Genomic DNA, 13451 nt, shown 5'->3' on the forward strand with positions numbered 1-13451 from the left:
CATTTTCCCACTCATTTTAGTCATTTTTCATGGAAAAAACAAGGTTTCATGAATGGTCAAAATTTTCACCAAAATGACATACCGCGGGTCTACGTTTTTTTCTGATTTGGGTCAAAAATTGAAAAGTGCTTTTTTTCACATTTCTGAGCAAAATGTGGTCCAATTTTCCATGCCCATGCATTTTCCCACTCATTTCAGTCATTTTTCATGGAAAAAAACAAGGTTTTATGAATGGTCAAAATTTTCACCAAAATGACATACCGCGGGTCTACGTGTTTTTCTTATTTAGGTCAAAAATTGAAAAGTGCTTTTTTCACATTTCTGAGCAAAATTTGGTCCAATTTACCATGCCCATGCATTTTCCCACTAATTTGAGTCATTTTTCATGAAAAAAACAAGTTTTCATGAATGGTCAAAATTTTCGCCAAAATGACATACCGCGGGTCTACGTTTTTTTCTGATTTGTGTCAAAAATTTAAAAGTGCTTTTTTCACATTTCTGAGCAAAATTTGGTCCAATTTACCATGCCCATGCATTTTCCCACTCATTTTAGTCATTTTTCATGGAAAAAATAAGGTTTCATGAATGGTCAAAATTTTCACCAAAATGACATACCGCGGGTCTACGTTTTTTTTCTGATTTGGGTCAAAAATTGAAAAGTGCCTTTTGACACATTTCTGAGCAAAATTTGTCCCAATTTACCATGCCCATGCATTTTCCCACTCATTTGAGTCATTTTTCATGGAAAAAACAAGGTTTCATGAATGGTCAAAATTTTCACCAAAATGACATACCGCGGGTCTACGTTTTTTTCTGATTTGGGTCAAAAATTGAAAAGTGCTTTTTTCACATTTCTGAGCAAAATTTGGTCCAATTTACCATGCCCATGCATTTTCCCACTCATTTGAGTCATTTTTCATGGAAAAAACAAGGTTTCATGAATGGTCAAAATTTTCACCAAAATGACATACCGCGGGTCTACGTTTTTTTCTGATTCGGGTCAAAAATTGAAAAGTGCCTTTTGACACATTTCTGAGCAAAATTTGTCCAATTTACCATGCCCATGCATTTTCCCACTCATTTGAGTAATTTTTCATGGAAAAAATAAGGTTTCATGAATGGTCAAAATTTTCACCAAAATGACATACCGCGGGTCTACTTTTTTTTCTGATTTGTGTCAAAAATTTAAAAGTGCTTTTTTCACATTTCTGAGCAAAATTTGGTCCAATTTACCATGCCCATGCATTTTCCCACTCATTTTAGTCATTTTTCATGGAAAAAACAAGGTTTCATGAATGGTCAAAATTTTCACCAAAATGACATACCGCGGGTCTACGTTTTTTTCTGATTTGGGTCAAAAATTGAAAAGTGCCTTTTGTCACATTTCTGAGCAAAATTTGTCCCAATTTACCATGCCAATGCATTTTCCCACTCATTTGAGTCATTTTTCATGGAAAAAACAAGGTTTTATGAATGGTCAAAACTTTCACCAAAATGACATACCGCGGGTCTACGTGTTTTTCTGATTTGGGTCAAAAATTGAAAAGTGCTTTTTTTCACATTTCTGAGCAAAATTTGGTCCAATTTTCCATGCCCATGCATTTTCCCACTCATTTCAGTCATTTTTCATGGAAAAAAACAAGGTTTTATGAATGGTCAAAACTTTCACCAAAATGACATACCGCGGGTCTACGTGTTTTTCTGATTTGGGTCAAAAATTGAAAAGTGCTTTTTTCACATTTCTGAGCAAAATTTGGTCCAATTTACCATGCCCATGCATTTTCCCACTCATTTGAGTCATTTTTCATGAAAAAAAAGAGGTTTCATGAATGGTCAAAAATTTTCACCAAAATGACATACCGCGGGTCTAAGTGTTTTTCTGATTTGGGTCAAAAATTGAAAAGTGCTTTTTGTCACATTTCTGAGCAAAATTTGTTCCAATTTACCATGCCCATGCATTTTCCCCCTCATTTCAGTCATTTTTCATGGAAAAAAACAAGGTTTTATGAATGGTCAAAATTTTCGCCAAAATGACATACCGCGGGTCTACGTTTTTTTCTGATTTGTGTCAAAAATTTAAAAGCGCTTTTTTCACATTTCTGAGCAAAATTTGGTCCAATTTACCATGCCCATGCATTTTCCCACTCATTTGAGTCATTTTTCATGAAAAAAAAGAGGTTTCATGAATGGTCAAAATTTTCACCAAAATGACATACCGCGGGTCTACGTTTTTTTCTGATTTGGGTCAAAAATTGAAAAGTGCCTTTTGACACATTTCTGAGCAAAATTTGTCCCAATTTACCATGCCCATGCATTTTCCCACTCATTTGAGTCATTTTTCATGAAAAAAACAAGGTTTCATGAATGGTCAAAATTTTCACCAAAATGACATACCGCGGGTCTACGTTTTTTTCTGATTTGGGTCAAAAATTGAAAAGTGCTTTTTTTCACATTTCTGAGCAAAATTTGGTCCAATTTTCCATGCCCATGCATTTTCCCACTCATTTCAGTCATTTTTCATGGAAAAAAACAAGGTTTTATGAATGGTCAAAATTTTCACCAAAATGACATACTGCGGGTCTACGTTTTTTTCTGATTTGGGTCAAAAATTGAAAAGTGCTTTTTTCACATTTCTGAGCAAAATTTGGTCCAATTTACCATGCCCATGCATTTTCCCACTCATTTGAGTCATTTTTCATGAAAAAAACAAGTTATCATGAATGGTCAAAATTTTTGCAAAAATGACATACCGCGCTCGGGTCTACGTTTTTTTCTGATTTGTGTCAAAAATTTAAAAGAGCTTTTTTCACATTTATGAGCAAAATTTGGTCCAATTTACCATGCCCATGCATTTTCCCACTCATTTGAGTCATTTTTCATGGAAAAAACAAGGTTTCATGAATGGTCAAAATTTTCACCAAAATGACATACCGCGGGTCTACGTTTTTTACTGATTTGGGTCAAAAATTGAAAAGTGCTTTTTGTCACATTTCTGAGCAAAATTTGTCCCAATTTGCCATGCCCGTGCATTTTCCCACTCATTTGAGTCATTTTTCATGGAAAAAACAAGGTTTCATGAATGGTCAAAAATTTCACCAAAATGACATACTGCGGGTCTACGTGTTTTTCTGATTTGGGTCAAAAATTGAAAAGTGCTTTTTGTCACATTTCTGAGCAAAATTTGTTCCAATTTACCATGCCCATGCATTTTCCCACTCATTTGAGTCATTTTTCATGGAAAAAACAAGGTTTCATGAATGGTCAAAATTTTCACCAAAATGACATACCGCGGGTCTACGTTTTTTTCTGATTTGGGTCAAAAATTTAAAAGAGCTTTTTTCACATTTCTGAGCAAAATTTGGTCCAATTTACCATGCCCATGCATTTTCCCACTCATTTCAGTCATTTTTCATGGAAAAAAACAAGGTTTTATGAATGGTCAAAACTTTCACCAAAATGACATACCGCGGGTCTACGTGTTTTTCTGATTCGGGTCAAAAATTGAAAAGTGCCTTTTGACACATTTCTGAGCAAAATTTGTCCCAATTTACCATGCCCATGCATTTTCCCACTCATTTGAGTCATTTTTCATGAAAAAAACAAGTTTTCATGAATGGTCAAAATTTTCGCCAAAATGACATACCGCGGGTCTACGTTTTTTTCTGATTTGTGTCAAAAATTTAAAAGCGCTTTTTTCACATTTCTGAGCAAAATTTGGTCCAATTTACCATGCCCATGCATTTTCCCACTCATTTGAGTCATTTTTCATGAAAAAAAAAGAGGTTTCATGAATGGTCAAAATTTTCACCAAAATGACATACCGCGGGTCTACGTTTTTTTCTGATTTGTGTCAAAAATTTAAAAGCGCTTTTTTCACATTTCTGAGCAAAATTTGGTCCAATTTACCATGCCCATGCATTTTCCCACTCATTTGAGTCATTTTTCATGAAAAAAAAAGAGGTTTCATGAATGGTCAAAATTTTCACCAAAATGACATACCGCGGGTCTACGTTTTTTTCTGATTTGTGTCAAAAATTTAAAAGAGCTTTTTTCACATTTCTGAGCAAAATTTGGTCCAATTTACCATGCCCATGCATTTTCCCACTCATTTGAGTCATTTTTCATGGAAAAAACAAGGTTTCATGAATGGACAAAATTTTCACCAAAATGACATACCGCGGGTCTACGTTTTTTTCTGATTTGGGTCAAAAATTGAAAAGTGCTTTTTTCACATTTCTGAGCAAAATTTGGTCCAATTTACCATGCCCATGCATTTTCCCACTCATTTGAGTCATTTTTCATGAAAAAAACAAGTTATCATGAATGGTCAAAATTTTCGCCAAAATGACATACCACGGGTCTACGTTTTTTTCTGATTTGTGTCAAAAATTTAAAAGAGCTTTTTTCACATTTCTGAGCAAAATTTGGTCCAATTTACCATGCCCATGCATTTTCCCACTCATTTCAGTCATTTTTCATGGAAAAAAACAAGGTTTTATGAATGGTCAAAACTTTCACCAAAATGACATACCGCGGGTCTACGTGTTTTTCTGATTTGGGTCAAAAATTGAAAAGTGCCTTTTGACACATTTCTGAGCAAAATTTGTCCCAATTTACCATGCCCATGCATTTTCCCACTCATTTGAGTCATTTTTCATGGAAAAAACAAGGTTTCATGAATGGTCAAAATTTTCACCAAAATGACATACCACGGGTCTACATGTTTTTCTGATTTGGGTCAAAAATTGAAAAGTGCTTTTTGTCACATTTCTGAGCAAAATTTGTTCCAATTTACCATGCCCATGCATTTTCCCACTCATTTCAGTCATTTTTCATGGAAAAAAACAAGGTTTTATGAATGGTCAAAACTTTCACCAAAATGGCATACCGCGGGTCTACGTGTTTTTTGGTTTTGGGCAAAAATTGAAAAGTGCTTTTTTCACATTTCTGAGCAAAATTTGGTCCAATTTACCATGCCCATGCATTTTCCCACTCATTTGAGTCATTTTTCATGAAAAAAAAGAGGTTTCATGAATGGTCAAAAATTTTCACCAAAATGACATACTGCAGGTCTAAGTGTTTTTCTGATTTGGGTCAAAAATTGAAAAGTGCTTTTTGTCACATTTCTGAGCAAAATTTGTTCCAATTTACCATGCCCATGCATTTTCCCCCTCATTTCAGTCATTTTTCATGGAAAAAAACAAGGTTTTATGAATGGTCAAAATTTTCACCAAAATGACATACCGCGCGGGTCTACGTGTTTTTCTGATTTGGGTCAAAAATTGAAAAGTGCTTTTTTCACATTTCTGAGCAAAATTTGGTCCAATTTACCATGCCCATGCATTTTCCCAATCATTTGAGTCATTTTTCATGAAAAAAAAGAGGTTTCATGAATGGTCAAAATTTTCACCAAAATGACATACCGCGGGTCTACGTTTTTTTCTGATTTGGGTCAAAAATTGAAAAGTGCCTTTTGACACATTTCTGAGCAAAATTTGTCCCAATTTACCATGCCCATGCATTTTCCCACTCATTTGAGTCATTTTTCATGGAAAAAACAAGGTTTCATGAATGGTCAAAATTTTCACCAAAATGACATACCGCGGGTCTACGTTTTTTTCTGATTTGGGTCAAAAATTGAAAAGTGCTTTTTGTCACATTTCTGAGCAAAATTTGTTCCAATTTACCATGCCCATGCATTTTCCCACTCATTTGAGTCATTTTTCATGAAAAAAACAAGGTTTCATGAATGGTCAAAATTTTCACCAAAATGACATACCGCGGGTCTACGTTTTTTTCTGATTTGGGTCAAAAATTGAAAAGTGCTTTTTTTCACATTTCTGAGTAAAATTTGGTCCAATTTTCCATGCCCATGCATTTTCCCACTCATTTCAGTCATTTTTCATGGAAAAAAACAAGGTTTTATGAATGGTCAAAATTTTCACCAAAATGACATACCGCGGGTCTACGTTTTTTTCTGATTTGGGTCAAAAATTGAAAAGTGCTTTTTTCACATTTCTGAGCAAAATTTGTTCCAATTTACCATGCCCATGCATTTTCCCCCTCATTTCAGTCATTTTTCATGGAAAAAAACAAGGTTTTATTAATGGTCAAAATTTTCACCAAAATGACATACCGCGCGGGTCTACGTGTTTTTCTGATTTGGGTCAAAAATTGAAAAGTGCTTTTTTCACATTTCTGAGCAAAATTTGGTCCAATTTACCATGCCCATGCATTTTCCCAATCATTTGAGTCATTTTTCATGAAAAAAACAAGTTTTCATGAATGGTCAAAATTTTCGCCAAAATGACATACCGCGGGTCTACGTTTTTTTCTGATTTGTGTCAAAAATTTAAAAGCGCTTTTTTCACATTTCTGAGCAAAATTTGGTCCAATTTACCATGCCCATGCATTTTCCCACTCATTTGAGTCATTTTTCATGAAAAAAAAGAGGTTTCATGAATGGTCAAAATTTTCACCAAAATGACATACCGCGGGTCTACGTTTTTTTCTGATTTGGGTCAAAAATTGAAAAGTGCTTTTTTCACATTTCTGAGCAAATTTTGGTCCAATTTACCATGCCCATGCATTTTCCCACTCATTTGAGTCATTTTTCATGAAAAAAACAAGTTATCATGAATGGTCAAAATTTTCACCAAAATGACATACCGCGGGTCTACGTTTTTTTCTGATTTGGGTCAAAAATTGAAAAGTGCTTTTTTCACATTTCTGAGCAAATTTTGGTCCAATTTACCATGCCCATGCATTTTCCCACTCATTTGAGTCATTTTTCATGAAAAAAACAAGTTATCATGAATGGTCAAAATTTTTGCCAAAATGACATACCGCGGGTCTACGTTTTTTTCTGATTTGTGTCAAAAATTTAAAAGAGCTTTTTTAACATTTCTGAGCAAAATTTGGTCCAATTTACCATGCCCATGCATTTTCCCACTCATTTGAGTCATTTTTCATGGAAAAAACAAGGTTTCATGAATGGTCAAAATTTTCACCAAAATGACATACCGCGGGTCTACGTTTTTTTCTGATTTGTGTCAAAAATTTAAAAGAGCTTTTTTAACATTTCTGAGCAAAATTTGGTCCAATTTACCATGCCCATGCATTTTCCCACTCATTTGAGTCATTTTTCATGGAAAAAACAAGGTTTCATGAATGGTCAAAATTTTCACCAAAATGACATACCGCGGGTCTACGTTTTTTTCTGATTTGGGTCAAAAATTGAAAAGTGCCTTTTGACACATTTCTGAGCAAACTTTGTCCCAATTTACCATGCCCATGCATTTTCCCACTCATTTGAGTCATTTTTCATGGAAAAAACAAGGTTTCATGAATGGTCAAAATTTTCACCAAAATGACATACCGCGGGTCTTTTTCTGATTTGGGTCAAAAAATTGAAAAGTGCTTTTTTTCACATTTCTGAGCAAACTTTGGTCCAATTTACCATGCCCATGAATTTTCCCACTCATTTGAGTCATTTTTCATTGAAAAAACAAGCTTTCATGAATGGTCAAAATTTTCACCAAAATGACATACCGCGGGTCTACGTTTTTTTCTGAATTGTGTCAAAAAATTTAAAAGTGCTTTTTTCACATTTCTGAGCAAAATTTGTCCCAATTTACCATGCCCATGCATTTTCCCACTCATTTGAGTCATTTTTCATGGAAAAAACAAGGTTTCATGAATGGTCAAAATTTTCACCAAAATGACATACCGCGGGTCTACGTTTTTTTCTGATTTGGGTCAAAAATTGAAAAGTGCTTTTTGTCACATTTCTGAGCAAAATTTGTTCCAATTTACCATGCCCGTGCATTTTCCCACTCATTTGAGTCATTTTTCATGAAAAAAACAAGGTTTCATGAATGGTCAAAATTTTCACCAAAATGACATACCGCGGGTCTACGTTTTTTTCTGATTTGGGTCAAAAATTGAAAAGTGCTTTTTTTCACATTTCTGAGTAAAATTTGGTCCAATTTTCCATGCCCATGCATTTTCCCACTCATTTCAGTCATTTTTCATGGAAAAAAACAAGGTTTTATGAATGGTCAAAATTTTCACCAAAATGACATACTGCGGGTCTACGTTTTTTTCTGATTTGGGTCAAAAATTGAAAAGTGCTTTTTTCACATTTCTGAGCAAATTTTGGTCCAATTTACCATGCCCATGCATTTTCCCACTAATTTGAGTCATTTTTCATGAAAAAAACAAGTTATCATGAATGGTCAAAATTTTTGCCAAAATGACATACCGCGGGTCTATGTTTTTTTCTGATTTGTGTCAAAAATTTAAAAGAGCTTTTTTCACATTTCTGAGCAAAATTTGGTCCAATTTACCATGCCCATGCATTTTCCCACTCATTTGAGTCATTTTTCATGGAAAAAACAAGGTTTCATGAATGGTCAAAATTTTCACCAAAATGACATACCGCGGGTCTACGTTTTTATCTGATTTGGGTCAAAAATTGAAAAGTGCCTTTTGACACATTTCTGAGCAAAATTTGTCCCAATTTACCATGCCCATGCATTTTCCCACTCATTTGAGTAATTTTTCATGGAAAAAATAAGGTTTCATGAATGGTCAAAATTTTCACCAAAATGACATACCGCGGGTCTACGTTTTTTTCTGATTTGGGTCAAAAATTGAAAAGTGCCTTTTGACACATTTCTGAGCAAAATTTGTCCCAATTTACCATGCCCATGCATTTTCCCACTAATTTGAGTCATTTTTCATGGAAAAAATAAGGTTTCATGAATGGTCAAAATTTTCACCAAAATGACATACCGCGGGTCTACGTTTTTTTCTGATTTGTGTCAAAAATTTAAAAGTGCTTTTTTCACATTTCTGAGCAAACTTTGGTCCAATTTACCATGCCCATGCATTTTCCCACTCATTTGAGTCATTTTTCATGGAAAAAACAAGGTTTCATGAATGGTCAAAATTTTCACCAAAATGACATACCGCGGGTCTACGTTTTTATCTGATTTGGGTCAAAAATTGAAAAGTGCCTTTTGACACATTTTTGAGCAAAATTTGTCCCAATTTACCATGCCCATGCATTTTCCCACTCATTTGAGTAATTTTTCATGGAAAAAATAAGGTTTCATGAATGGTCAAAATTTTCACCAAAATGACATACCGCGGGTCTACGTTTTTTTCTGATTTGTGTCAAAAATTTAAAAGTGCTTTTTTCACATTTCTGAGCAAAATTTGGTCCAATTTACCATGCCCATGCATTTTCCCACTCATTTTAGTCATTTTTCATGGAAAAAACAAGGTTTCATGAATGGTCAAAATTTTCACCAAAATGACATACCGCGGGTCTACGTTTTTTTCTGATTTGGGTCAAAAATTGAAAAGTGCTTTTTTTCACATTTCTGAGCAAAATGTGGTCCAATTTTCCATGCCCATGCATTTTCCCACTCATTTCAGTCATTTTTCATGGAAAAAAACAAGGTTTTATGAATGGTCAAAATTTTCACCAAAATGACATACCGCGGGTCTACGTGTTTTTCTTATTTAGGTCAAAAATTGAAAAGTGCTTTTTTCACATTTCTGAGCAAAATTTGGTCCAATTTACCATGCCCATGCATTTTCCCACTAATTTGAGTCATTTTTCATGAAAAAAACAAGTTTTCATGAATGGTCAAAATTTTCGCCAAAATGACATACCGCGGGTCTACGTTTTTTTCTGATTTGTGTCAAAAATTTAAAAGTGCTTTTTTCACATTTCTGAGCAAAATTTGGTCCAATTTACCATGCCCATGCATTTTCCCACTCATTTTAGTCATTTTTCATGGAAAAAATAAGGTTTCATGAATGGTCAAAATTTTCACCAAAATGACATACCGCGGGTCTACGTTTTTTTTCTGATTTGGGTCAAAAATTGAAAAGTGCCTTTTGACACATTTCTGAGCAAAATTTGTCCCAATTTACCATGCCCATGCATTTTCCCACTCATTTGAGTCATTTTTCATGGAAAAAACAAGGTTTCATGAATGGTCAAAATTTTCACCAAAATGACATACCGCGGGTCTACGTTTTTTTCTGATTTGGGTCAAAAATTGAAAAGTGCTTTTTTCACATTTCTGAGCAAAATTTGGTCCAATTTACCATGCCCATGCATTTTCCCACTCATTTGAGTCATTTTTCATGGAAAAAACAAGGTTTCATGAATGGTCAAAATTTTCACCAAAATGACATACCGCGGGTCTACGTTTTTTTCTGATTTGGGTCAAAAATTGAAAAGTGCCTTTTGACACATTTCTGAGCAAAATTTGTCCAATTTACCATGCCCATGCATTTTCCCACTCATTTGAGTAATTTTTCATGGAAAAAATAAGGTTTCATGAATGGTCAAAATTTTCACCAAAATGACATACCGCGGGTCTACTTTTTTTTCTGATTTGTGTCAAAAATTTAAAAGTGCTTTTTTCACATTTCTGAGCAATATTTGGTCCAATTTACCATGCCCATGCATTTTCCCACTCATTTTAGTCATTTTTCATGGAAAAAACAAGGTTTCATGAATGGTCAAAATTTTCACCAAAATGACATACCGCGGGTCTACGTTTTTATCTGATTTGGGTCAAAAATTGAAAAGTGCCTTTTGACACATTTCTGAGCAAAATTTGTCCCAATTTACCATGCCCATGCATTTTCCCACTCATTTGAGTAATTTTTCATGGAAAAAATAAGGTTTCATGAATGGTCAAAATTTTCACCAAAATGACATACCGCGGGTCTACGTTTTTTTCTGATTTGGGTCAAAAATTGAAAAGTGCCTTTTGTCACATTTCTGAGCAAAATTTGTCCCAATTTACCATGCCAATGCATTTTCCCACTCATTTGAGTCATTTTTCATGGAAAAAACAAGGTTTTATGAATGGTCAAAACTTTCACCAAAATGACATACCGCGGGTCTACGTGTTTTTCTGATTTGGGTCAAAAATTGAAAAGTGCTTTTTTTCACATTTCTGAGCAAAATTTGGTCCAATTTTCCATGCCCATGCATTTTCCCACTCATTTCAGTCATTTTTCATGGAAAAAAACAAGGTTTTATGAATGGTCAAAACTTTCACCAAAATGACATACCGCGGGTCTACGTGTTTTTCTGATTTGGGTCAAAAATTGAAAAGTGCTTTTTTCACATTTCTGAGCAAAATTTGGTCCAATTTACCATGCCCATGCATTTTCCCACTCATTTGAGTCATTTTTCATGAAAAAAAAGAGGTTTCATGAATGGTCAAAAATTTTCACCAAAATGACATACCGCGGGTCTAAGTGTTTTTCTGATTTGGGTCAAAAATTGAAAAGTGCTTTTTGTCACATTTCTGAGCAAAATTTGTTCCAATTTACCATGCCCATGCATTTTCCCCCTCATTTCAGTCATTTTTCATGGAAAAAAACAAGGTTTTATGAATGGTCAAAATTTTCGCCAAAATGACATACCGCGGGTCTACGTTTTTTTCTGATTTGTGTCAAAAATTTAAAAGCGCTTTTTTCACATTTCTGAGCAAAATTTGGTCCAATTTACCATGCCCATGCATTTTCCCACTCATTTGAGTCATTTTTCATGAAAAAAAAGAGGTTTCATGAATGGTCAAAATTTTCACCAAAATGACATACCGCGGGTCTACGTTTTTTTCTGATTTGGGTCAAAAATTGAAAAGTGCCTTTTGTCACATTTCTGAGCAAAATTTGTCCCAATTTGCCATGCCCGTGCATTTTCCCACTCATTTGAGTCATTTTTCATGGAAAAAACAAGGTTTCCTGAATGGTCAAAAATTTCACCAAAATGACATACTGCGGGTCTACGTGTTTTTCTGATTTGGGTCAAAAATTGAAAAGTGCTTTTTGTCACATTTCTGAGCAAAATTTGTTCCAATTTACCATGCCCATGCATTTTCCCACTCATTTGAGTCATTTTTCATGGAAAAAACAAGGTTTCATGAATGGTCAAAATTTTCACCAAAATGACATACCGCGGGTCTACGTTTTTTTCTGATTTGGGTCAAAAATTTAAAAGAGCTTTTTTCACATTTCTGAGCAAAATTTGGTCCAATTTACCATGCCCATGCATTTTCCCACTCATTTCAGTCATTTTTCATGGAAAAAAACAAGGTTTTATGAATGGTCAAAACTTTCACCAAAATGACATACCGCGGGTCTACGTGTTTTTCTGATTCGGGTCAAAAATTGAAAAGTGCCTTTTGACACATTTCTGAGCAAAATTTGTCCCAATTTACCATGCCCATGCATTTTCCCACTCATTTGAGTCATTTTTCATGAAAAAAACAAGTTTTCATGAATGGTCAAAATTTTCGCCAAAATGACATACCGCGGGTCTACGTTTTTTTCTGATTTGTGTCAAAAATTTAAAAGCGCTTTTTTCACATTTCTGAGCAAAATTTGGTCCAATTTACCATGCCCATGCATTTTCCCACTCATTTGAGTCATTTTTCATGAAAAAAAAAGAGGTTTCATGAATGGTCAAAATTTTCACCAAAATGACATACCGCGGGTCTACGTTTTTTTCTGATTTGTGTCAAAAATTTAAAAGCGCTTTTTTCACATTTCTGAGCAAAATTTGGTCCAATTTACCATGCCCATGCATTTTCCCACTCATTTGAGTCATTTTTCATGAAAAAAAAAGAGGTTTCATGAATGGTCAAAATTTTCACCAAAATGACATACCGCGGGTCTACGTTTTTTTCTGATTTGTGTCAAAAATTTAAAAGAGCTTTTTTCACATTTCTGAGCAAAATTTGGTCCAATTTACCATGCCCATGCATTTTCCCACTCATTTGAGTCATTTTTCATGGAAAAAACAAGGTTTCATGAATGGACAAAATTTTCACCAAAATGACATACCGCGGGTCTACGTTTTTTTCTGATTTGGGTCAAAAATTGAAAAGTGCTTTTTTCACATTTCTGAGCAAAATTTGGTCCAATTTACCATGCCCATGCATTTTCCCACTCATTTGAGTCATTTTTCATGAAAAAAACAAGTTATCATGAATGGTCAAAATTTTCGCCAAAATGACATACCGCGGGTCTACGTTTTTTTCTGATTTGTGTCAAAAATTTAAAAGAGCTTTTTTCACATTTCTGAGCAAAATTTGGTCCAATTTACCATGCCCATGCATTTTCCCACTCATTTCAGTCATTTTTCATGGAAAAAAACAAGGTTTTATGAATGGTCAAAACTTTCACCAAAATGACATACCGCGGGTCTACGTGTTTTTCTGATTTGGGTCAAAAATTGAAAAGTGCCTTTTGACACATTTCTGAGCAAAATTTGTCCCAATTTACCATGCCCATGCATTTTCCCACTCATTTGAGTCATTTTTCATGGAAAAAACAAGGTTTCATGAATGGTCAAAATTTTCACCAAAATGACATACCACGGGTCTACATGTTTTTCTGATTTGGGTCAA

This window comes from Astyanax mexicanus, chromosome 2 (genome assembly GCF_023375975.1).
Source record: "Astyanax mexicanus isolate ESR-SI-001 chromosome 2, AstMex3_surface, whole genome shotgun sequence".
NCBI lineage: Eukaryota > Metazoa > Chordata > Actinopteri > Characiformes > Acestrorhamphidae > Astyanax > Astyanax mexicanus.